The following is a 24,836-nucleotide window of genomic DNA, read 5'->3' as shown; positions in this document are numbered from 1 at the left end:
TGGCTTTTGTTGCCATTGCTTTTGGTGTTTTAGACATGAAGTCCTTGAACATGCCCAAGGCCTGAATGGTGTTGCCTAGGTTTTCTTCTAGGGTTTTTATGGTTTTAGGTCTAACATTTAAGTCTTTAATTCATCTTGAATTAATTTTTGTATAGGTGTAAGGAAGGGACTGTAAACTAGTTCAACCATTGTGGAAGACAGTGTGGTGATTCCTCAAAGATCTAGAAGGAGAAATCCCATTTGACCCAGCCATCCCATTACTGTACATATACCCAAAGGATTATAAATCATGCTGCTATAAAGACACAGGCACACATATGTTTATAGCGGCTCTACTCACAATAGCAAAGACTTGGAACCAACCCAAATGTCCATCAGTGATAGACTGGAATAAGAAAATGTGGCACATATACACCATAGAAAACTATGCAGCCATAAAAAGGGTGAATTCATTCCTTTGTAGAGACATGGATGAAGCTAGAAACCATCATTCTGAGCAAACTATCGCAAGCACAGAAAACCAAACACCGCATGTTCTCACTCATAGGTGAGAATTGAACAATGAGAACACTTGGACATGGGTGGGGAACATCACACACCAGGGCCTGTCATGAGGTTGGGGGAGGGGGAGGGATAGCATTAGAAGATATGCTTAATGTAAATGATGAGTTAACAGGTGCAGCACACCAACATGGCACATGTGTACATATGTAACAATCCTGCATGTTGTGCACATGTACCCTAGAACTTAAAGTGTAATAATAATAATATAATAAACTGTTAATATAATATAACCAGTTAATATAATAAACTGGTTAAAAAAAAAAAAAGAAAGAAAGGCAGGCAGGAGAGATATTCTGTTTCCTGAGGCCTGTCCCTGAGGCCTCACACACCCAGCCTTATAACAAAAGATTGTAACAATGGGATGTGGGAATTACGAGCCAGAAACTGTGGACAAAAACCAATATATCATAATACCAAAGGCTTCTAAGGAAATAATTAAGGTTAAATTTAAACGAGGTCATAAGAATGGGGCCGTGATGCCATAAGATTAGTATTTCTCCCCCAACCCCAGCACACGGGCACTAAGGAAAGGCCAAATGAGCACATGGCAAGAAGACAGCCATTTGCAAGCCACGGGGAGAGCCCTCGCCAGAAACCAACCCTGCTGGCACCTTGATCTTGGACTTCCCAACCTCTAGAAGACTAACAAAATATATTTCTGTTGTTGAAGCCATCTGACCTGTGGTGTTTTGTTACAGCAACCCAAGCAGACAAATGCAATCTGAGAAACTTGCACAGGTAGGGGCGCTCAGGCCCTCCCCTGGTCCTGCATCCCTTACCTGTCTCTGCCTAGAAGCAGCAACTCAATCACCCTGTCTTTAGGATTGCTGATTATAACCCCCAGGCAAATGAGACAGAGTTTCCCAGGTAGGAAACTTTGGATGAGAATTTCTTGCCATCCTACCGCCATCCCTCATCCATGGGCTGCTCTAACTGTGTCCTCAGTGGAGACATAGGCAAAGGATTTCACGTTGGCAGGTGAGCTCTGCAAACCTGGGCTATCCACAAGGCAATCTTCTCCACGTTGCATGATTTTACTACACTCTGGGCTCCTGTGTAAATTAATGGTGTAAAATGTTCTCTCACGTCCGTTCCAGATCTAAAGCCACAGCATTTCTTCTTTTTATTTACCTTTTTTTTATTTTTTTTTTTGACAGAGTCTCACTCTGTCTTCCAGGCTGGAGTGCAGTGGCACAATCTCAGCTCACTGCAACTTCCACCTCCCGGGTTCAAGCGATTCTCCCACCTCAGCCTCCCGAGGAGCTGGGATTACATGCATGCATCACCACACTGGCTGATTTTTGTATTTTTAGTCAAGACGGGGTTTCACCATGTGAGCCAGGCTGGTCTCAAATTCCTGACCTCAAGTGATCCCCCGACACTCGGCCTTCCAAAGTGCTGGGATTACAGAAGTGATCCACTGCACCTGGCCTTCATCTCTTTAAGAGACATGATTTTCGAGGTAAAAAATCAACACACACGAGAGTTGAATTTTCCTCAAATATAAAGTAAATAAGGTACCTATGGGTGTAAGGGTGGGAATTTACATAACGGGATGAATGTCCTGCACTGGGTATTGGGAGCACAAAGACAGATAAGATGGTCCCATTTTCAGGGGCTTCAGATACACTAGACATCATCCAATAATTAGTCCTCCTTTTTATTTTAAGCTTTTCAAACAAGAAGAAAGAAACATAGCAGCAGTTTGTTCTTTGACCTTTCCTACCTCACTTACAGAGCGTGCTTCAAGTTTGGAACATCTGAGCACTAACAGCAATAAATGCTAAGTGCTTTTAGCAGAACTCAGCGCGGAGCCTAGCTGACATTCTAAGTACATTGTGCACTTGTATTAAGTTACTGTGTTGAATATATAAATTCATTTATGGCACATGGTGAGGGTTCAACACAGCAGTTATTAGAGATACTGAACATCAGCACAAGCTAATTGTCATTTTGGAGCTAGATAGGGGTAGTGGTTGCATAATGTTGTAAATATGCTGAATGCCACTGAATCACGCTTTTTTTTTTTTTTTTTTTGAGACGGAGTCTCACTCTGTCACCCAGGCTAGAGTGCAGTGGCATGATCTTGGCTTACGGCAATCTCCGTCTTCCGGGTTCAAGTAATTCTCCTGCCTCCGCCTCCTGAGTAGCTGGGATTATAGGCGTGCGCCACCACACCCAGCTAATTTTTGTATTTTTAGTAGAGACAGGGTTTCACCATTGTGGCCAGACTGGTCTTGAACTCCTGATCTCAAGTGATCCACCCACCTTGGCCTCCCAAAGTGCTGGGATTACAGATGTGAGCCACCATGTCAGGCCTTAATCATGCACTTTAAAGTGTTAATTTTCTGTGATGTGACTGTCACTTCAGTTTTTTTCTTTTTTTTTTAAAAAAAAAAAGCTAATTGCCACTTGCACCAGGTGCTAGGCAAAAATGCAATTAAATATCCAAGATTCGGGGCTGAGAGTTACCACTAGAAAGGAAGAAGGAAATCACAAGGTTAAAATAAAAAATAATTATGTGCACAGGAAGGCCTGGTGCCCCCCGAGTTGAGCACACATCCACATCAGACAGTCTGCAAACACGGAAGCAACACAGTAGGGGATGAAAATCATAGACCCTAGAAGACTTAGGCCAAGACGCTCATTCTCACCTCCTCTGAGCCTGGACTTGACCTCACACGCAGGTCACAGAGAAGCCTGGTGGGGTGAAACGGGCTTCATAACTTTCTTCACTGTCACCATCTACTGCTCTCAGAGTTACCCTCTTAATTCTCCCCATATAATAGCATACTTAACTCTGGCCTCATCACTGCCTTTGCTTAATCTGTCATGTTTTCTAGACCTGAAATGCCTGGCAATGTTGAATGTAATACTACTTTTATCGTCACTGTGTTACTATTTGCCCTTCAATGGACTTTGGAAAATGCCTTTACTTTTAAATGTCATGCTTTATTTTCACACAGATGGACACACCTCCTCCTTCCTCTTGGATTCCTCCCAGTGGGGGGATTACGCCCTGGTAATTTAATCACTTGGCCTCATGGGCCTAGTTTCTATCTCCCTGTTTACATCAGAACTTCCTTTCACTGCAGAGTGTGTTTTCTGGTCAACTATCTTGTTTCTTCTCTTCTGTACAACTGTGGGAAGACAACACAGCCAATGCGACTTTAAGTTCTTTTTTCTTTTCTTTAGGCAATGTTCAAGCTTTCACACTTTCTTCTTAGCTCCCTGAACTGCTGATTTCTTTCTGCTTCAACAAAACATACTTGTCAGTGCTCACGAGATGAACCTTTCTACCCTGTCCACTCCTCATTATTCAACCTCTGATGTTTTGCCGTGTGGGGTTTCTCCTCCCCTCAGGACCAGTGGGGCTGTTGTTGGATTTTTGTGTGTTTTGTTTCTTTTCTTTTTGTTTTCCCAACATAAGCAAATATAATTTTAACTGAATTAATACCACAAATTGTTTCCTCTTATTTTTAGTTGACACATCATAACTCTACACACTTATGGGGTTCAAAGCTGAAATGTCACTCTTGTTTCTTTAGTCATTGTTCTTGCCAGCTTCTGCCTTCCAAGCATGCTCCGTGACCTTCAGTGGATCCAAAGGCATTTAGGTTTGTGGCTGCTCTTCAGTGCACAAACCGTGGGATCCACAATTCATATCGTGATATGGTCACTCACTAGTCTTTGGATTCCAGGGCTGTTTCTTACTACCTGTTTGGCACAGTTGTGAGAATTCAGTAAGGTTATGCCTGTGAAGGCAGGCAGCATAGTGTCCAGGGGATGATAGGCATTCCATAAATGTGTGTTGGATTGAGAGTAAACTTATTTTCTTCCTTTTTTTTTTGAGGCGGAGTCTCGCTCTGTCGCCCGAACTGGACTGCAGTGGCCGGATCTCAGCTCACTGCAAGCTCCGCCTCCCGGGTTTACGCCATTCTCCTGCCTCAGCCTCCCGTGTAGCTGGGACTACAGGTGCCCGCCACCTCGCCCGGCTAGTTTTTGTATTTTTAGTAGAGACGGGGTTTCACCGTGTTAGCCAGGATGGTCTCGATCTCCTGACCTGGTGATCCGCCCGTCTCGGCCTCCCAAAGTGCTGGGATTACAGGCTTGAGCCACCGCGCCCGGCGAGAGTAAACTTATTTTCATCTCATGAAATATTTTCTCTAATTTGAATCTCTGACCATACAAGGGCACTTAAATAAGTGTGCAAGAAAACAGGCACTCATGGTGGTAGGAACATAAATTAGTACAAGCTTCGTGGAGGGCAATTTTATCAAATGTATACAAACTCACTGTCTCAGTCCATTTTGTGTTGATATAACAGAATACCACAGACTGAGTAATTTATAAAGAAGAGAAATGTATTGCTCACAATTCTGGAAGCTAAGAAGTCCAAGACAAATAACTTGCATCTGGTGAGGGCCTTCTTGTGTCATCCCATGGTGAGAGGCAGAAGGGTGCATGAGCATGTATGTGAGAGAGAGAGAGCAGGGAAGGGGCAGAACTCATCTCTTTATCAAGAACCATCCCTTCAATAATGAACCCAGTCCTGAGATAACGATATTAATTAATTCATGAAGTCAGAACCCTCATAACCTAATCACCTCTTAACTGTCCCACCTCTCAATACTGTTGCATTGAGGATTGAATTTGCAACACCTAAACTTTGAGGAACACATGCAAACCATAGCACTCTCTGTCCCAGCAATTTCAACTAAGGAAATAATTGATCTGCATGAAGATTTTGCTATGAGGTTGTAAAAGACAGGAAAAACCCAAATGTTTTTGCTACTTTCACACTCAGCCAAACACGGAGCACTTCTGTGAAATGCATGTGGATTCTCCAGTGGACGCCAGCTGGATATCCTATAATTCAACTCAATTCTGACACCACAGAAGGCTCGGATTCCACAGGTCGACAGCTCAGTCCCATAAGACTTCTCCCACTTCATATGCCAGTTGCAAGTCCAGGTTGTGACCTCTGCTTCTGATCAGTTGGCTATAAAGAGAGGTTCCCTTAACCCCCTAGTTGAGTGTGATTATTTGTTAGAATGGTTCACACAACACTTTACTTGCAGAGAAACACTGCACTTACATTTACCCATTAATTATAAAGGATATTGCAAATGATACGAATAAATAGGCAGATGAAAAGATACATAGGACAAGGTTTGGAAGGGTCCTGCGGGCAGGAGCTTCTGTCCCCATGGTGTTGAGATGAACCACCCTTCTGGCACAAGGATGTATTTGCCAATCTGAAAGCTCTCTGTGTGCCCTCATTCTGGGATTTTTATGGAGTCTTCATCACATAGACCTGATCCATTATTAAGTCAATCTCCAGAGCCTCTCCCCTTCCCAAAGAATGAGAGGTAGAACTGAAAATTCTAAGCTCCTAATAATGGTTTGGTTTTTCTGGTGACCAGCCCCATCCAGGAGCCCACAAAGAGTTGTCTCATTAGAAAAAATGATGCTTCTACCATCAAGGAAGTTCCAAGGGATTGGGGGCTCTGTGTCAAAAATTAGGGCCAAAGACCAAATATTTGAACAAAAGATGCACCTAGAACAGCTAGTGCTTAGGAAATTACAAGGATTTTAGGAACCCTGTGCCAGGAACCAGGGACAGAGGCCGAATACATATTTCTTTTTTGATGTTGTTGTTGTTGTTTTGAGATGTTGTTTGAGATGTTTCAACTTGTTGTTGAAACAAGTTTTGCCCTTGTTGCCCAGACTGGAGTGCAATGGCACGATCTTGGCTCACTGCAACCTCCATCTCCCGGGTTCAAGCAATTCTCCTGCCTCAACCTCCCGAGTAGCTGGAATTACAGGCGCCCACCACCACACCCAGCTAATTTTTGTATTTTTAGTAGAGATGGGGTTTCACCATGTTGGCCAGGCTAGTCTCGAACTCCTAACCTCAGGTGATCCACCTGCCTTGGCCTCCCAAAGTGCTGGGATTAGAAGCATGAGCCACCACACCCAGCCCAAAAACATATTTCTTATTGTCTCATGATATCAGAAGATATTCTCTGAAGCCTTATTCATATTCATAAAACATTGGAAACAAATGTTCATTGGTAGAGAATGATTGAAAAGATAATGCTATATTATTTAAAAGGAATAGAATACAATCATTAACAATGGTGTTATAGAAGAATACTGAAAGGTAAGTATAATATTCATAACATATTGACTGAGAAAACAAGGTTAAAAAAACTTGGATATTTAATAGACAAAAATTAAACTTGTATATTTAAAAAACATGAGTCCTGATTTTCACGCACTCACCAAACATGCTCTGCCTGTAGCCACTACCTGTCCAATTGCTCAGGGCAAAACTTCAGAGCCATCTTGGATTGTCATAGCCTAGGTTCAACTAATCAGGAAATCCTTTCACCCCTACCTTCTAAGCATACCCAGAATCTCAGCCTTACCGGACTCATCACCGTTGCCCTAGGGCAAGCCACCATTATCTCTTGGTTGGATTATTGCAATAGTCTCCTGCTGGTTTTTTCACTAATTATGCTTCACAAGTTACTCTCAACACAACAGCAGAGTGACCCTGTTAAGGCTTTAAATCTCTTCATGAAGCTCTTCTGCTCAACAGCTTCCCATCTCACACAGAGTCAGACACATAAAATGACCAGTAATAAACGGGCTCAGTGTAGTTCATTCAGCCTGTTTATTCAGCCACTTTGTGGCCTCCGAGTACAAGGCACGACCCCCTTGGAATGAAGGTCTGATGACCTACTTTCGGGGGAGGTAGGTCAGAAAATTCTTTCGTATCCTGCTTCAGGGGAGAAAGGTGAGAGAACATCAGAGAATGATCCTCCTTCTTCTGCAATTTTCTCAATTTCCTTCTGTTTAAAATACTTAGTATGGACCAGGCATGGTGGCTCATGCCTGCAATCACAACACTTTGGAGACTGAGATGGGAGGATCTCTTGAGCCCTGGGGGGTTCAGAACCAGCCTGGGCAACATAGGGAGATCCTATCTCTACATAAAATCTTAAAAATCAGCTGGGTGCTCATTTGTGCTCCCAGCTACTTGGGAAACTGAGGAAGGAGGATCATTTGCGCCTAAGAGTTCAAGGCTGCAGTGAGCCATGATCACAGCACTGCCCTCCAGCCTGGGCAACAGAGCACACCCTGTCTCAAAAACAACAACGATGACGAAACAAAACAAAACAAAACAAAAAATCCCAAAAAACAAAAACCCAAAACAAAAAACAAACAACTCAGTATGCTAAGGTGCTGTATTTTGAGGCATCATGTTCTGAGCCCTGACATAGAATATAAGCTTCATAAGGGAGAGATTTTTGCCTGTTTCATTTTACTGATGTGTGCATCTCCTCTACCTAGAGCACTCAATGAATATTAGTTGAATGTCTTGAATGCATTAGTATGGAATGAACCTATGTTTGTTAAAGGCTAAAAATAAAGTTGATCTTCATATTTGTAGACACTGTATTTTCATTTTTTTTTGAGAAGAAGTCTCGCTCTGTTGCCCAGGCTGGAGTGCGGTGGTGTGATCGCCACTCACTGCAACTTCTGCCTCCTTGGTTCAAGCAATTCTGCTGCCTCAGGCTCCTGAGTAGCTGGGACTACAGACATCCACCATCATGCCCAGCTAATTTTTGTATTTTCAGTGGAGAAGGGGTTTCACCCTGTTGACCAAGCTGGTCTCGAACTCCTGACCTCAGCTGATCCACCCACCTCAGTCTCCCAAAGTGCTGGGATTACAGGTGTGAGCCACTGCGCCCGGCCGATGCTGTATTTTCTAATTTACCCACTTAATAGAGATATTGATAATCCTCAAATCAATAGCCATAGCACTTTCATGGTTTTTCTTGAACATGTAGAGGTAGCGAAATAGTTGAGTAACCCACTGTGCACTTCCTCAGCTGAGGTTGAACAAGTCATCATTCTGCCTTCTTGCTTCAGCTCTCATACTGTAAACAAGTGTTTTACAGATGGTCTATTTAGTGCCTTTTTTGTTTTGCTTGCATTTTGATATTTTGAAACCATGCAATAATAAAATTGCAACTCCACTAGCCACTTCCATTTGGGGGAAAATCCCTTCTCACCTGCATGTTCTAGTCTTATGTTATTTTCATGTTTTAGGTATTTAGGATTTCTAGGGTTAAAGATACAAACATTTAAGCTAACAAGAAAAGTATCAACTTTCAACAAATTCCTAGTTTAGGGCTTTGATCTGTTAAAATTGTTGTTATTCTAAAGGTTGTCCTGATTTGCTATTTCAGTTCCATATATACTAAAATGTAGTTAACACCTCTCCTTAGTGTTAACTGATCACTACAGTTCTTATTTGCAGCTATTAATACATTAAAATGGTGTCTGTTATTTGGAGAATCAAGAAACTGCCTGTTTTCTTTTGTATACTCAGGGTTTATGTGACGGTTAATACTGAGTATCAACTTGATTGGATTGAAGGAGGCAAAGTATTGTTCCTGGGTGTGTCTGTGTGGCTGTTGCCAAAGGAGATTAACATTTGAGTCAGTGGGCTGGGGAAGGCAGATGCACCCTTAATCTGGTGGGCAGAATCTAATCAGGTGCCAGCAAATATAAAGCAGGCAGAAAAATGTGAAAATGTGAGAAGGGTCTAGCCTCCCAGCCTACATCTTTCTCCCATGCTGGATGCTTCCTGCTCTTGAACATAGGACTCCATGTTCTTCAGTTCTGGGACTCGGACTGACTCTCTTTGCTCCTCAGCTTGCAGACAGTCTGTTGTGGGACCTTGTGTTTATGTAAGTAAATACCTAATAAACCCCCATAAATATCTATATCTATCTATATCATCTATATATCTGCTATTAGTTCTGTCCCTCTAGGGAACCCTGACAAATATAGTTTAATATTTGTTTATTGAACATCTTTTATATGTAACTATAAAAAGCTAGATTTATAGTAACTAGATAAATAAACCCTCAGATGGAAGAGGGTGGTGGGGCTTACACCTTCCCCCTCTTCCACATTCGATTGGTTCATCATCGATGAATGTTCATTGTTGGTGAACTTTGGCAAATGTGCAAGCATGATAATCTTTATTTCTTCAACACTTTAACCTAAAGACTATAGTACTATATGAGAAATTAAAATAAAATTCTAAGCCCCCTAATTGACTGAATGAACTACCTCTTGACCAAGAGGAACCCAGAGAAACTTAAAAACTGAGCTCCTGGCCATTGCAGAATGGGAGGGCAGACATGGTTTATTATATCCCCTCCCTCACTAACCACTATTAGACTTCCGTTCCTAAGGGCTAAACAGAAACCAGCGTTTTGGAAAGATTTGCTCCACCACTGACTTCATCTAACCACCTGACCCTTGCTGTATCCCCTCTGATATGGTTTGGCTGTGTCCCCACTCAAATCTCATCTTGAATTGTAGCTCCCACAATTCCCACAAGTTGTTGGAGGGACCTGGAGGGAGGTATTTGAATCATGGAGTCAGGTGTTTCCCGTGCTGTTCTCATGATAATGTCAAAGTCTCACGAGATCTGATGGTTTTAAAAAGGGTCTTTTTAAAACCCTCGTGAGAGCTTGTGCAGTTTCCCTGCACAAGCTCTCTTCTCTTGTCTGCCACCATGTGAGATGTGCCTTTCACTTTCTACCGTGATTGTGAGGCCTCCCCAGCTGTGAACTGTGGTCCACTAAACCTCTTTCTTTTGTCAATTGCCCAGTCTCAGGTAAGTCTTTATCAGCAGTATGAAAATCAACTAATACACCCTCCCTTTTCGCAGTTTCTGCGCAACTGACCAGCATTCCTTCCTGATAAGAGACCACTGACCATGGACTGGCTCCAGCCAGTCTACAGAGGCTATGTGTAGGATGCCTCTGTGTCCTCTGTTTCACTTTTGCCTAATTATAATGTATTTAAGTGTAAATTCTCTACCCAAAACTCAACATGGGACATATGTAACCTGCATGTCTGCTTACTACACATGTGTGTGCCACCTTCACGAATATTCATAGCTTCTCCTATAATCTGTTGACGATATATACTTAGCTGACCCATTCAGCATAAATTATGATCTCAGCCTTTCCTCCTTTGAAATGCCTGCTTGTGGTTTCTACCAGAGGCTATGCTTCCCAGCCTGTGGGATGGCCAGCCGACAGGCTATAATCCTTGATAAGAAATAAAGCTTTCCTGGGCAGGGGCAGTGGCTCTTGCCTGTAATCCCAGCACTTTGGGAGGTCAAAGCAGGTGGATCACTTAAGGTCAGGAGTTTGAGATCAGCCTGACCAACATGGGGAAGCCTGGTCTCTACTAAAAACACAAAAATTAGCCGGGCGTGGTGGCACATGCCTGTAATCCCAGCTACTTGGGAGGCTGAGGCACAAGAATCACTTGAACCCAGGAGGCGGAGGTTGCGGTGAGCAGAGATCATACCACTGCACTCTAGCCTGGGCAATATAGCAAGACTCTGTCTCAATAAATAAATAAATAAATAAACAAACAAACAAATAAATAAATAAAAGCTTTCCTTTCTAAATTTAGGAACCTCATGATTTTTCAGTTGGCTTGGAGGAGACCAAAAATGTGTCATTCTGTAATATGACTGTAGGAAACCAGAATATGCCACCCTAAAATGTTACCAGAAAGGGGTCCCAATCCAGACTCCAAGAGAGGGTTCTTGGATCTTGTACAGGAAAGAATTCAAGGTGAATCCATACAGTAAAGTGAAAGCAAATTTATTAAGAAAGTAAAGGAACAAAGAATGGCTACTGATAGAGCAGCCCCGAGGGCTGCTGGTTGCCCATTTTTATGGTTATTTCTTAATTATATGCTAAATCAGCATGGATTATTCATGCCTGTCCTTTTTAAACCATATAGGATAACTTCCTGACACTGCCATGGCATTTGTAAACTGTTGTGGTGAGGCAGCTATGTTGTCTGGGGTAAACATCCAGGGTTTGTCATCTTGTGCCAGGAAAATTTAGGATACAGACACACATGAGGTGTTTAGGAGTGGAGGTTTAATAGGCAAAAGAAAGAGAAAGGAAGACAAAGGAAAACAGCTCTCTCTCCCTCCAGAGCTGAGAGGTCTTCCTAGAGGAAAGACTGGCCAGTGGGGGATGCGCTGGATTTTATAGTCAGGCTGGAGAAGGTGGTGTCTGATTTACATAGGTCTCACAGATTGGTTCAATCAGGTATGATGTTTATGTAGCGCGTGGGAAAGGCTGGCTGCCCCACTCTAATCTTATGCAAATGGGCTTTCCAGTTGACTGGCACCATCTTGTCTGCTCCTTAGTGTACACGGGGATGACAAAGAGAAGGGAAGATGGAGCCGCCGTCTTGAACATGATTGGCACAACTGCCAGCATCTGTCTGCAGCTCGATTTTACAGGCTGCTCTTTGTTAGAAAGGAAAATAATTTGGGGTTGCTTTTTATTAAAAAGGAAATCTTACCGAGGACTTCCATACCCTCACTATCTGCCCAAGTAATTTCTTCTTAACTCTTTTATCAATGGCACTGGTGGGAGTGTAGTAGTGAGGATGACCACATGTCACTCCCATCGCCATCTTGGTTTGGGTGGGGTTAGCTGGCTTCTTTACTGCAACCTGCTTTATCAGCAAGTTCTTTCTTACCTGTATCTTGTGCCGGCCTCCTATCTCATCCTGTGACTTAGAATGCCTAACCATATGGGAATGCAGCCCAGTAGGTCTCAGCCTTAACCCAGCCCCCATTCAAGATGAAGTTGCTCCCATGCAAACACCTCTGACAAAAACATATTCCTTTGGCATAAGGATTATTTTGCACTGATTATTTTGAGACACTGCTCAAAATAATCATAGGAACACGTGTCTGTTATTACAGACACAGGAAAAGCTCTGAAAACAGAGTGGGTTACCCCTTTGTGTGTGTGTGTGTGTGTGTGTGTGTGTGTGTGTGTGTCTGTTTTCAGACGGAGTCTTGCTCTGTCGCCCAGGCTGCAGTGCAGTGGCACGATCTCGGCTCACTGCAAGCTCCGTCTCTCAGGTTTACGCCATTCTCCTGCCTCAGCCTCCTGAGTAGCTGGGACTACAGGCGCCAGCCACCATGCCTGGCTAATTTTTTTGTATTTTTAGTAGGAACGGGATTTCACCGTGTTAGCCAGGAAGGTCTTGATCTCCTGATCTCCTGATCCGCACTCCTTGGCCTCCCAAAGTGCTGGGATTACAGGTGTGAGCCACTGGTTACCCCTTTGTAAAGGAAATTTACATCTATAAAATAAATCTCCATTTGTATAATGGGGTCTCCCTCTCTCAATCAGGAGGAGAAGGGTAACAATCACTAGAGACTCTTACCAATGGAAAAGGCATTGACTTAGTGTGCATAGCAAACATTATCATATTACCATACTATGCACTATACCTGGATATCTCTTCATTTTGTTTGAGTTGAAGATGGTATTTAAGCCTAAAATCAAAGCCGCCTGCTTGAGATTTACTCATTTTTCCACGGGTATCTCTGACATACACGGGAAGAATACATTTTTAAGCTTCTGTTGTTTTTTCTTTTGTTAATTTGTATTTTGTTGCTGGGGTCTGTCTCTAGTAAGAGCTACGGTGGGTACGGAGAAAATTAATTTTCTCCCCTATAGTACTTCACAACATTTGGCAGCTTTTTCTTCTTCATTGACAATACAATCGCTTATTAGGCATTCTTTCTCTCTCTGTCTCTCCATCCTCTGCCCCAAAACATTTGCTAATGTAGGGGCCAAGGGAAAACTTCCCCTTTGCCCTCTGAGGTTTCACTGAAAAATCAACTCACGAAAGGCAGATTAATTGGAGAAAAGGTGTACCAATTTATTAGCATTGCAAGTCGGGGAGAATCACGGAATGGCTGTTCAATATCCCAGTGGGGCCGCCATACTTCCGTAGCCTTATTTCAGAGGGAGGAGGGAGATGGGGAATGTAAGTAATTCTGTTGAGGGTCAATCAATGATTACCAGTGAGAATCAGTGGATGGAGGGGTAGGGATTAACTCATAAATCGTTCTCTTTAGAAATGCAGTGAACCTGAGAGAGGGACATTATCTTGTGAATGGGTGTGTTCAGATGTGGTTACACTCTTGGTCTTCTTTTCTGCAATAGATAAGGAAATAACAGGAAGGAGAAGGAAAAACTACTGCTCTCCTTGGTCTGGTCTTTATGTAGATAGGGAAAAAGTCTCTTTCAGTGTCTGTTAATCTTTGAGGGTTTTTAATTCAAAATATTCATTGTACCAGGGAGTCATATTTTAGGGTGAAGTCCCCTGCATTCTTTCACTAAGCATCACTTTTTTTTTAAGTGTAGTGTTAAATGCTACAGAGAAAAACATGGGTGAGACAAGCCTGTTCTCTCAAGAAGCTCTAATGGGTGAAACATGCATGAAAACAGAATAGCCTCATGATTAGATGAGTTGCCCCCATAACCGACTGAATGAACCCCAATCTCAGTCAAGGTAACCTCAGAGAAAGCTTAGAAACTAGATTCCCTGCCACAATAGAGAGAAAGGTCTGACACATCTCAGTATAACTCCATCCTTACAGAGTTTAGTCACAATTGACCAGGATTAATGTTAAAATAAAGATCATAATGTTACAGGAAAGGGGCCTCAATCCAGGCTCCAAGAGAGGATTCTTGAATCTCATGCAAGAAAAAATTCAGGGTGAATCACACAAAGTGAGAGCAGGTTTATTAGGAAAGCAAAGGAATAAAACAATGGTTACTCCATAGACAGAGCAGCCCCAAGGGCTGCTGGTTGCCCATTTTTATGGTTATTTCTTGATTATATGATAAACAAGGGGTGGATTATTCATGCCTCCCCTTTTTAGACCACATAGGGTAACTTCCTCTCATTGCCAGTGGCATTTGTAAACTGTGGTAGTGCTGGTGGGAGTGTAGCAGGGAGGATGACCAGAGGTCACTCTCGTTGCCATCTTGGTTTTGGTGGGTTTTAGCTGGCTTCTTTACTGCAAAGTGTTTTATCAGCAAGGTTTTTACGACCCATATTTTGTGCTGACCTCCTAACTCATCCTGTGACTTAGAATGCCTTAACTGTCTGGGAATGCAGCCCAATAGGTTTTAGCCTCATTTTACCCAGCCCCTGCTCAAGATGGAGTTGCTCTGGTTCAAAACACCTCTGACAATAAGACCACAAAATCGACTCTTTGGGACAATAAGAGAACAAATTATAACTAGAACCTAAGGCCGTGCCAGACAAGGGTTGAGTCACACAGCCCTGCCAGTCACTCTGACCCAGTATATTGGTTAACAGACTTCCTTACCTTAACTTAAACAGTCATTGCTGCAGACCCCAAATTTTTAGACAAAGCTTTACTCATTTAACCATTTGTAAACTAAAGCATCTCTGAATCCACCTCTAAGCCCTTGTTTCAAGATATGCTGCTATTTCAGGCTGAACCAATGTATACCTTCCGTGTATTGATTTATGACTACCTGTAACTCCTACTTCCCTAACATGTGGAAAACCAAACCAACATGAGGAATCTGACTGCCTTGGGTGCACTTTCTCAGCACTTCTTGAGACTGTGTATCCCCGGACCAAGGTCACTCATATTGGCTCAGAATAAACCTCTTTAAAATATTTTACAGTTTGATTTTTCTCTTAACAACTTGCTGGGAGTAGAGATGGGTGTGGTTAGCAAAGGCTTCACCAAGAAGGAGATGAGCTAGGGGGCTCTTGCAGGGTGAGTGGAACTCGACCAGCTGGCAGAGGAGGTATGGGATGCATTCCAGGCTGCAGAGAGCGCACTGATAGAGAAGCATAATACACACAGAGAGCTGTAAGTCATTGGATTTGACTGACACAGCGTGTGCTGAGGAAGGGGAGGAGGCACAGCAGCAGATGTGGCAAGAGAAAGAGAACAGGGACATAAAATCTTAATTTTTCAAAATAAGAACTTTACTGAGATATCGTTCACATGTCATAGAATTTACCCTTTTAAAGTCCACAATCCAAGAGTTTTTAGCATATTCACAGTTATACAACTATCGCCACTTATCATTTTAGAACACATTCAACATTCCCCAAAAGACACCCCATACCTGTTGGCAGTTACTTCACACAACCAGATCCTCCCAGCCCCTGGAAAGGACTAGACTGCTTTCTGACTCTGGATTTCCCTATTGTGGATATTTCGTGTAAATGGGTTCTTGCAATGTGTGGCCTTTCTGGCTAGTTTCTTTTGTTGCTGGAAAGGGATCCTGATCCAGACCCCAGGAAAGTGTTCTTGGACCTTGCACAAGAAATTTAGGGCAAGTTCGTAAAGCGAAAACAAGTTTATATTAGAGAAGAAACAAAATAATCGCTACTCCATAGACAGAGAATTGGCATAGGCTGCTTGACTCAGTATACGTACAGTTATTTCTTGATTATATGCTAAACAAGGAGTGAATCATTTTTGAGTTTTCTGAAAAAGGGGCAGGCAATTCTAGGAACTGAGGGTTCCTCCCCTTTTTAGACTATATAGGGTAATTTCTAGACATTGCTATGGCATTTGTAAACTGTCATAGTGCTGGTGGGAGTGTCTTTTAGCATGCAAATGCATTATAATTAGCATACAATGGGCTGGGAGGAAAACCAGAGGTCTCTTTTGTCACTATCTTTGTTTTGGCTGGCTTTATTACTGCATCTTGTTTTATCAGTGGGGTCTTTGGGACTGTATTGTGTGCCAATCTCTTATCTCGTCTTGTGACCAAGAATGCCTGACCTCCTAGGAATGCAGCCCAGTAGGTCTCAGCCTCGTTTTACCCAGCCCCTATTCAAAATGGAGTCACTCTGGTTCAAACACCTCTAACACTTTCACTTAGCAGGCATCCATGTAAAAGCATGACTAAGTACTTCATTTCTTTTTATGGTAGAATACTATGAGATTGTATAAATATACCATACCACACCACATTTTGTTTATTCATGTATCAATTGATGGACATTTGGGTTGTTTCCACTTGAAGTTTAGCATAAAGATTATTTTAAAGTGAAAACATTCGAAATCTTGTCTAAACTTTCCTTATCTGACTATTGCAGGGTCTTTTGAAAACTGAACTGCCATTATTCTCCACTCCAAGGGACTTTCCAGTAAGGAAACAGACTGTCCATTCCCATCCGCATAAAGAAAGGCCAGTTGAGCCTTACAGCTTTCCCTTAAAGCCCTTGGGTATTCAGGGAGTCACTCATTATGGAGTGAGTTCTGCCTCCACATGTGAATAAAGCTTGTCTTTTCTCCTATTAGTCTGTCTATTGTCAGTTCATTTGCAGTCCCCCAACCATGGTAATTTAAGTGGATGGAGGAAAAATTTTCCTCCCAATGAACTTTTTGGTTATTATGAATAATGCCACTCTGAGCATTTGGGTATAGGTTTTAGAGTGAACATATATTTTAAATTCTCTTCGGCATATATCTAAGGATGGAATTGCTGGGTCATATGGCAACTATTGCTTGAACATTTTGAGGAACTGCCAGACTGTTTTCAGAGGGCCTGCAGCATTTTAAAACCCTACAAGCCATGTTTTGTGAGTATAAGGTGGCATGCCATTGAGGTTTAGATTTTTATTCCCTAGTGAGTAATGTTGAGTCTTTATGCATTTTTATAGTCATTCCTCTCTCTTAATGTATACTGTTTGCTTGCTTGCTGTTTTGTTGTTGTTTGGAGATGGGGTTAACATCTGTCACCAGGCTGGAGTGCAGTGGTGCAATCATAGCTCACTGCAACGTTAAACTCCCAGGCTCAAGCCATCCTCCCATCTCAGCTTCTTGAGTATCTGGGATTATGAGAACACAGCTAATTTTTAAATTTTTGGTAGTGATGGAGTCTTGCTATATTGCCCAGGCTGGTCTTAAACTCTTGGCCTCAAGTGATCCTCCTGCCTTGGCCTCTCAAAGTGTTGGGACTGCAGGCATGAGCTACCACGCCTAGCCCTGCTTTCTAGCACACTAATGCTTGTCTGGATTTTAAAAGAGATAACACAACTAACTCATTCCTTTCCATTCCTGTCTTGCTTCTAGCCTTCCATTCTCAGCTAAAGTTTTCTAAAAGGTGAACTCTATTTCTGTGACTTTATTTCCTCATTTTATACTTATCCCTCCAAGGCTACCATGTCCCACTGCTCCAGGTGATACCATTCACTTAGAATACAATGGGTTTGGTGCCCCCAGAGCTGTGTAATGGTATCTGCCCTGCCCCTCACCAATTCCCCCTGCATCCCTTGTTATCAAGTTTCCAGGACTTTTGCTCTCACTCTTGGAAACAGTGCCTTCCCTGGAAGGCAGAGCTTCCCAACTGCATCTGCTGAGATTAGGCAGATGTGTGTCAAGCTAAGGATCCCTTAACCTTCAGGGCAGCCAGGTGGGTCCCGGGAAGCTAGAGCATCTGAGATGGTTGCATCTGGCCTCAGGCAGGCTTGCCTGGTACCTTTTGGTATTATACAAATATAATTTTCTATTCTGCTCTGGTCAAGGACTGAGAAGTTGTGCTAAGGTAATGAATCACCTCGAAATTGCCAAATCCAACAGATATATTTTTCTGGTTTTCAATGCCCTCTCCTGGGCCCTTTCTATGTCTCCAGCTACTTCTGTTATTGGTCAGGTCTAGGCCTATTCAAAGTAAATCAAGTTCTGTGATATGGGTTTTGTGAAAGAGAAAAGATTTATTCTCAAGGCTGCCAAGCAAGCAAGCAAGAGAAGAGCTCTCAAATCTACCTACTCAAAGATAAGGCTTAGGGATATTTATGGGTTAAGGAAGTAGGGTGGCCTTAGGAATGGGGAAAGGTGATTGGCAGCGGGGAAAAATGAAGTAACAGGTTCATTCTGTGCAAGTGTAGTCAAGGTTCATGGCATTTCATAAACATAGATATATATAGAAAAAGTTGGTGTTAGCCTGATCTGAGGGTGGAGGTTTTGGCCCTCTGACATCAAAAGGCCACCTCTTGGGCACTTTTGCTGGCCCAGTGGAAGGGTCAGTGGTATCATCTGGTTTGAACTGGACAGGAGCTGGACCAAGTTCCTGAAAAACACTATTAGCATGGTGACCTGTGAATGTTATCCATAAAGTAGCCAGTGAAAGTTAAAGTTAAGTTTCAGCATTCAGCAGGGCAACCTTTAGGTACTGTAGCCATCAGCTTCATGGAAAAAGGCAAAAAAAAAAAAAAAATCCCACAAAAAGCAAACAAACATCACAAGCAGGGCAGGCAGACCATCTCATCTCTTTGTCTCTCTCTCTTAAAATTTTTTTTAAGTTTTAATTTTTTATGGGCACTTAGTAGCTGTATATATTTGTGGAGTATATGAGACATTTTGACACAGGCAGGCAATGTGCAATAATCACACCAGGGCAAATGGGGTATCCATTACCACAAGCATTTATCATTTCTCAAAGTTACAAACATTCTAATTATATTTTCTCAGTTATTTTTAAATGTACTATAAATTATTGTTAACTGTGGTGACCCCATTGTGCAATCAAATACTAGATCTTATTCATTTAATCCGACCAAATTTTTGTACTCATTAACCATCTCCACTTCCTCTCTCACCCCACCCCCTCACACCACTTCCCAGCCTCTAGTAACCATCCTTCCACTCTCTATCTCCATGAGTCAATTGCTTTGAGTTTTAGCTTCCATCAAGAAGCAAGAACATGTGAAGTTTGTCTTTCTGTGCCTGGCTTATTTCACTTAACATAATGTCCTCCAGTTCCATACATGTTGTTGCAAATGACAGGATCTTATTCTTTCTTATGACTGAATAGTGCTTCATTGTGTATATGTATCATATTTTCTTTATCCATTTATCTGTTGATGGACACTTAGGTTGATTACAAATCTTCGCTATTGCGAATATTGCTGCAATAAACATCGAAGTACAGATATCACTTCAATATACTGACTTCCTTTCTTTTGGGTATATTATATTTAGCAGTGGGGTTGCTCGATTGTATGGTAGCTCTATTTTTAGATTTTTGGGGAACCTCAAAACTATTCTCCATAGTGGTTGTACTAATTTACATTACCACCAACTGTGTACAAGAGTTCTCTTTTCTCTACATCCTCACCAGCATTTGTTATTGCCTGTCTTTTGGATAAAAGCCCTTTTAACTGGGGTGAGATGACATCTCATTGTAGTTTTGATTTGCATTTCTCTGATGGTTAATAATGGTATGTACCTATGTACCTTTTCATATGCCTGTTTGCCATTTGTATGGCTTCTTTTGAGAAATGCCTATTCAAATCTTTTGCCCATTTTAAAATCAGATTGCTGGATTTTTACTATTGAGTTGTGTGAGCTCCTTATATACTCTGGTTTTTAATCCCTCATCAAATGAATAGTTTGCAAACATTTTATCTTATTCTGTGGGTTGTCTCTTTACTTTTTTTATTGTTTCCTTTGCTGTGCAGAAGCTTTTTAACTTGATGCGATCCCATTTGTCCATTTTTTGCTTTAGGTATTACACAAGAAATCTTTGCCCAGACCAATGTCCTGCAGAGTTTTCTCAATGTTTTCTTTTAGAAGTTTCTTAGTTGAAGTTCTTAGATTTAAGTCTTTAATCCTTTTTGATATGATTTTTGTATGTAGTGAAAGAGAGGGGCCTCATTTCATTCTTCTGAATGTGGATATCCAGTTTTCCCAGCACCATTTGTTGAGGAGACTGTCTTTACTCAATATATGTTCTCGGCACCTTTGCCAAAAATGAGTTCACTGTGGTTGTATGAATTTATCTCTGGGTTCTCTGTTCTGTTCCATTAGTCTATGTGCCTGCTTTTATGCCGGTGCCATGCTGATTTGGTTACTAGAGCTCTGTAGTATAATTTGTGTTTAGGTAATGTGATTCCTCCAGTTTTGTTTTTTGCTCATGATGGCGTAGGCTGTTTGGGTCTTTTGTGGTTCCATACACATTTTAGGATTTTTTTTTTTAATTTCTGTGAAGAATGTCATTGGTTTTTGATGGAGATTGTGCTGAATCTGTGGACTGTTTTGGGTAGTATGAACATTTTAATAATATTGGTTCTCCAGTCCATGAACTGAAATATCTTTCCATTTTTTTGTGTCCTTTTTAGTTTCTTGCATCCATGTTTTCCAGTTTTTATTGTAGAGATCGTTCCCGTCTTTGGTTAAATTTAGTCCTTTGTATTTCATTTGTGGCTATGGTAAATGGGATTACTTTCTTGATTCTTTTTTAGATTTTTCACTGTTGGCATATAGAAATGCTTCTGATTTTTGTATTTTGGTATGATATCCTGCAACTTCTCTGAATTTATCAGTTCTAATAGTTTTATGGTGGAGTCTTTAGGTTTCTCCAAATATAAGATCATATAATCTGCAAACAAGGATAATTTGACTCATTTATTTCCAATTTGGATGCCTTTTATTTCTTTCTCTTGTCTGATTGCTCTAACTAGGACTTCCAGCACTATGTTGAATAACAGTAGTGAAAGGGGAAAACCTTGTCTTGTTACAGATCTTAGAGGAAATGTTTTCAGCTTTTCCTCATTCAGTATGAAACTAGATGTGGTCTCTATTCTGTTCCATTGGTCTATATGTCAGTTCTTATACCAATACTGTGATGTTTTGGTTACTGTAGACTTGTAGTGTTGTTTGAAGTTCAGTAGCATGATGCCTCCAGTTTTGTTTATTGCTTAGGATTGTCTTGGCTATTTGGGCTCTTTCTTGGTTTCATATGACCTTTAAAATAGTTTTTTTCTAATTCCATGGACCATGTCAATGGTAGTTTAATGGGAATAGAATTGAATCTATAAATTACTTTGGGCAGTATGGCCATTTTTATGATATTGATTCTTCATATCCATGAGCATAGGATGTTTCTCCATTTGTTTGTATAAGACCACACAGCTACAACCATTGGATCTTTGAAAAACTTGACAAAAACAAACAATGGGGAAAGGTCTTCTTATTTAATAAATGGTACTGGGAGTGCTGGCTAGCCATATGCAGAAAACTGAAACTAATGTGCAGATTCCTTAAAGCACTAAAAGGAGAACTAACATTTCATCCAGCAATCCCACTACTAGGTATCTATCCGGAGAAAAAGAAGTCATTACATGAAAAAGAGACTTGCACACGCGTGTTTATAGCAGCACAATTCACAACTGCAAAAATGTGGAACCAACCCAAATGCCCATCAATCAATGAGTGGATAAAGAAACTGTGGTGTGCATATACACAATGGAATATTACTCAGCAATAAAAAGGAATAAATTAATGGCACTCACAGCAACGTGAATGGGACTAGAGACCATTATTCTAAGTGAAGTAGCTCAGGAATGAAAAACCAAACATTGTATGTTGTCACTTATAAGTGGGAGCTAAGCTATGAGGATGTAAAGGCATAGGAATGACACAATGGACTTTGGGGACTTAAGGGGAAAGGGTGAGAAGTGGGTGAGGGATAAAGGACTACAAATTGGGTTCAGTATATACTGCTTGGGTGGCAGGTGCACCAAAATCTCACAAATCACCACTGAAGAACTTACTCGGCTAGGCATGGTGACTCACACCTGTAATCCTGGTACTTTGGGAGGTGGGCAGATCACTTGAGGTTAGGAGTTCAAAACCAGCCTGGCCAACATGGTGAAACACCATCTCTACTAAAAATACAAAAAACTAGCCAGGCATGGTGGTGGTTGCCTGTAATCCTAGCTACTTGGGAGGCTGAGGCAGGAGAATCACTGAAATCTGAGGCAGAGGTTGCAGTGAGCCAAGATCATGCCACTGCACTCCAGCCTGGGTGACAGAGTGGGACTCCATCTCAAAAAGAAATAAATTAAAAAAAGAACTTACTCATGCAACCAAACACCTGTTCCCCCAAAACCTATGGAAATAAAAAATGTTAATAAATAATTTAATAAAATAAATTCAATATCTCTTCTGGATAAAACCCTCAAAACACTGGATATGGAAAGAACATGCTTGAACACAGTAAAAGATATACATGACAGCCTCTAATGATCCTTTGCATTTCTGCTGTATCAGTTGTAACATCTCCTTTTACATCTCCGGTTTCATTTACTTGGGTCTTCTCTCTTTTTTTTCTTAGTCTGGCTAAAGGTTTGTCAATTTAGTTTAATTTTTTGAAACTCTGACTTTTTGTTGATTTTTTGTATTTTTTTATTTAAATTTCATTTATTTTGGTTCTGATCTTTGTTATTTCTTTTCTTGTACTAATTTGAGGTTTGATTTGTTCTTGCTTTCCTAGTTTTTAAAGATGCATTATTAGGTTGGTTATCTGAAGTTTTCCTACGTTGTTGATGCAGGCACTTATTGCTATACGTCTTCCTTTTAGTACCACTGTGTTTGGCTGTTCTTGTGTTGCTGTAAACACCTGAGACTGGGAAATTTATAAAGAAGAGAGTTTTAATTGGCTCAAGGTTCTGCAGGGTGTACAAGCATGGCACTGGCCTCTGCTCAGCTTATGGGGAGGGCTCAAGGAGTTTTTGCTCATGGCAGAAGGCAAAGGTGGAGCAGGCAAAGGTGGAGCAGGCAAAGATGGAGTAAAGGTGGCAGAAATGGGAGCAAGTGAGATAGTGGTGGGGGAAGGTGCCACACACTTTTAAGCCACCAGATCTCATATGAACTGAGAGTGAGAGCTCACTTATCACCAAGAGGATAGCCCAAGCCATTCATGAGGAATCTGCCCCCATGATCTAAACATCTCCTACCAGGCACCATCTTCAACAGTGGGAATTACAATTCACCATGAGATTTGGTGGGGATAAACATTCAAACTATATCAACTGCTCCTGCCGTGTCTCATAGGTTTTGGTATGTTGTGTTTCCATTGTCATTTGTTTCTAGAAATTTTGCACATTCCTTCTTAATTTCTTCATTGACTCACTGGTCATTCAGGAGTATATTGTTTAATTTCCATGTGTTTGTATAGTTTCCAAAGTTCCTCTAGTTATTGATTTCTAATTTTATTTCACTGTGGTCAAAGAAGATACTTCGTATGGTTTCAATTTGTTTGAATTTTTTAAGCCTTCTTTTGTGGCCTAACATATGGTCTATCCTTGAGCATGATCCCTGTGCTGAGGAGAATAACCACATTGCAGTCATTGGATGAAATGTTCTATGAATATCTATTAGGTCCATTTGGTGTTATGCAGATTAAGTCTTACATTTCTTTGCTGATTTTCTGTTTGGATGATCTGTCTGATGCTGAAAGCGGGGTGTTGAAGTCTCCTGCTCTTATTGTGTCAGGGTCTATCTTTCTCCTTAGCTCTAATACTATTTGCTTCATATATCTGGGTGTTTCAGTATTGGGTGCGTATGTGTTTATAATTTTTATATCCTCTTGCTGAATTGACCCCATTATCATTATATAATGATATGCTTTGTCTCTTTTTATAGTTTTTGTCTTGATTTTATAGTTTTTATATGATTTTATCTGATATAACCATAGCTACTGTTCCTTTCTGGTTTCCATTTATATGGAATATATATTTTTCATTCCTTTGTTTTCAGTCTATTTGTGTCTTTATAGGTAAAGTGTATTTCTTGTAAGGAACAGATTGTTGGGTCTTGTTTCCTTATCCCTTCAGTCACTCTATGTCTTTTGATTAGAAACTTTAGTCCATTTACATTCAATGTTATTATTGATAAATACTATTGCCATTTTATTATTTGTTTTCTGATTGTTTTATCCTTTCTTCCCCCCTTTCCTTCCTTCCTTTTTTCCTTCCTTCCTTTTCTTCCTTCCTTCCTTCCTTCCTTCTTTCCTTCCTTCCTTCCTTCCTTCCTTCCTCCCTCCCTCCCTCCCTCCCTCCCTTCCTTCAAAAGTGGTTTCCTTTTATGGCATGTTTTAGTTTCTTGCTTTTTACTTTTTCAGTATCTGTTTGTTTGACATTACCACGAGGCTTGCAAATAACATCTTATAACCCATTATTTTAAACTGATGATACCTTAACTCTGATTGCAAAAATAAATAAGCAAACAGAAAACTAAGAACTCTAAACTTTAACTTTATCCCACCTGCTTTTTAACTTTTCGTTGTTTCTATTTATATCTTATTATACTGTCTATGTCTTAAAAAATTGTTGTACTTACCATTTTTGATAGGTTGGTCTTTTAGTCTTTCTACTTACCATATGAGTAGGTTATACACCACAAATACAATTATAACATTCTGCATTTGTGTGTGTACTTCCTGTTACCAGTGAGTTTTATCTCTTCAGATGATTTCTTATTGTTCATTAACAGTCTTTTCTTTCAGATTGAAGAATTCCGTTTAGCATTTCTTGGAGAACAGGTG

This window comes from Colobus angolensis, unplaced genomic scaffold, assembly GCF_000951035.1.
Source record: "Colobus angolensis palliatus isolate OR3802 unplaced genomic scaffold, Cang.pa_1.0 Scaffold214, whole genome shotgun sequence".
Classification (NCBI taxonomy): domain Eukaryota; kingdom Metazoa; phylum Chordata; class Mammalia; order Primates; family Cercopithecidae; genus Colobus; species Colobus angolensis.
The sequence above is the reverse complement of the archived record's forward strand: the minus strand, read 5'-3'. Positions refer to the sequence as shown.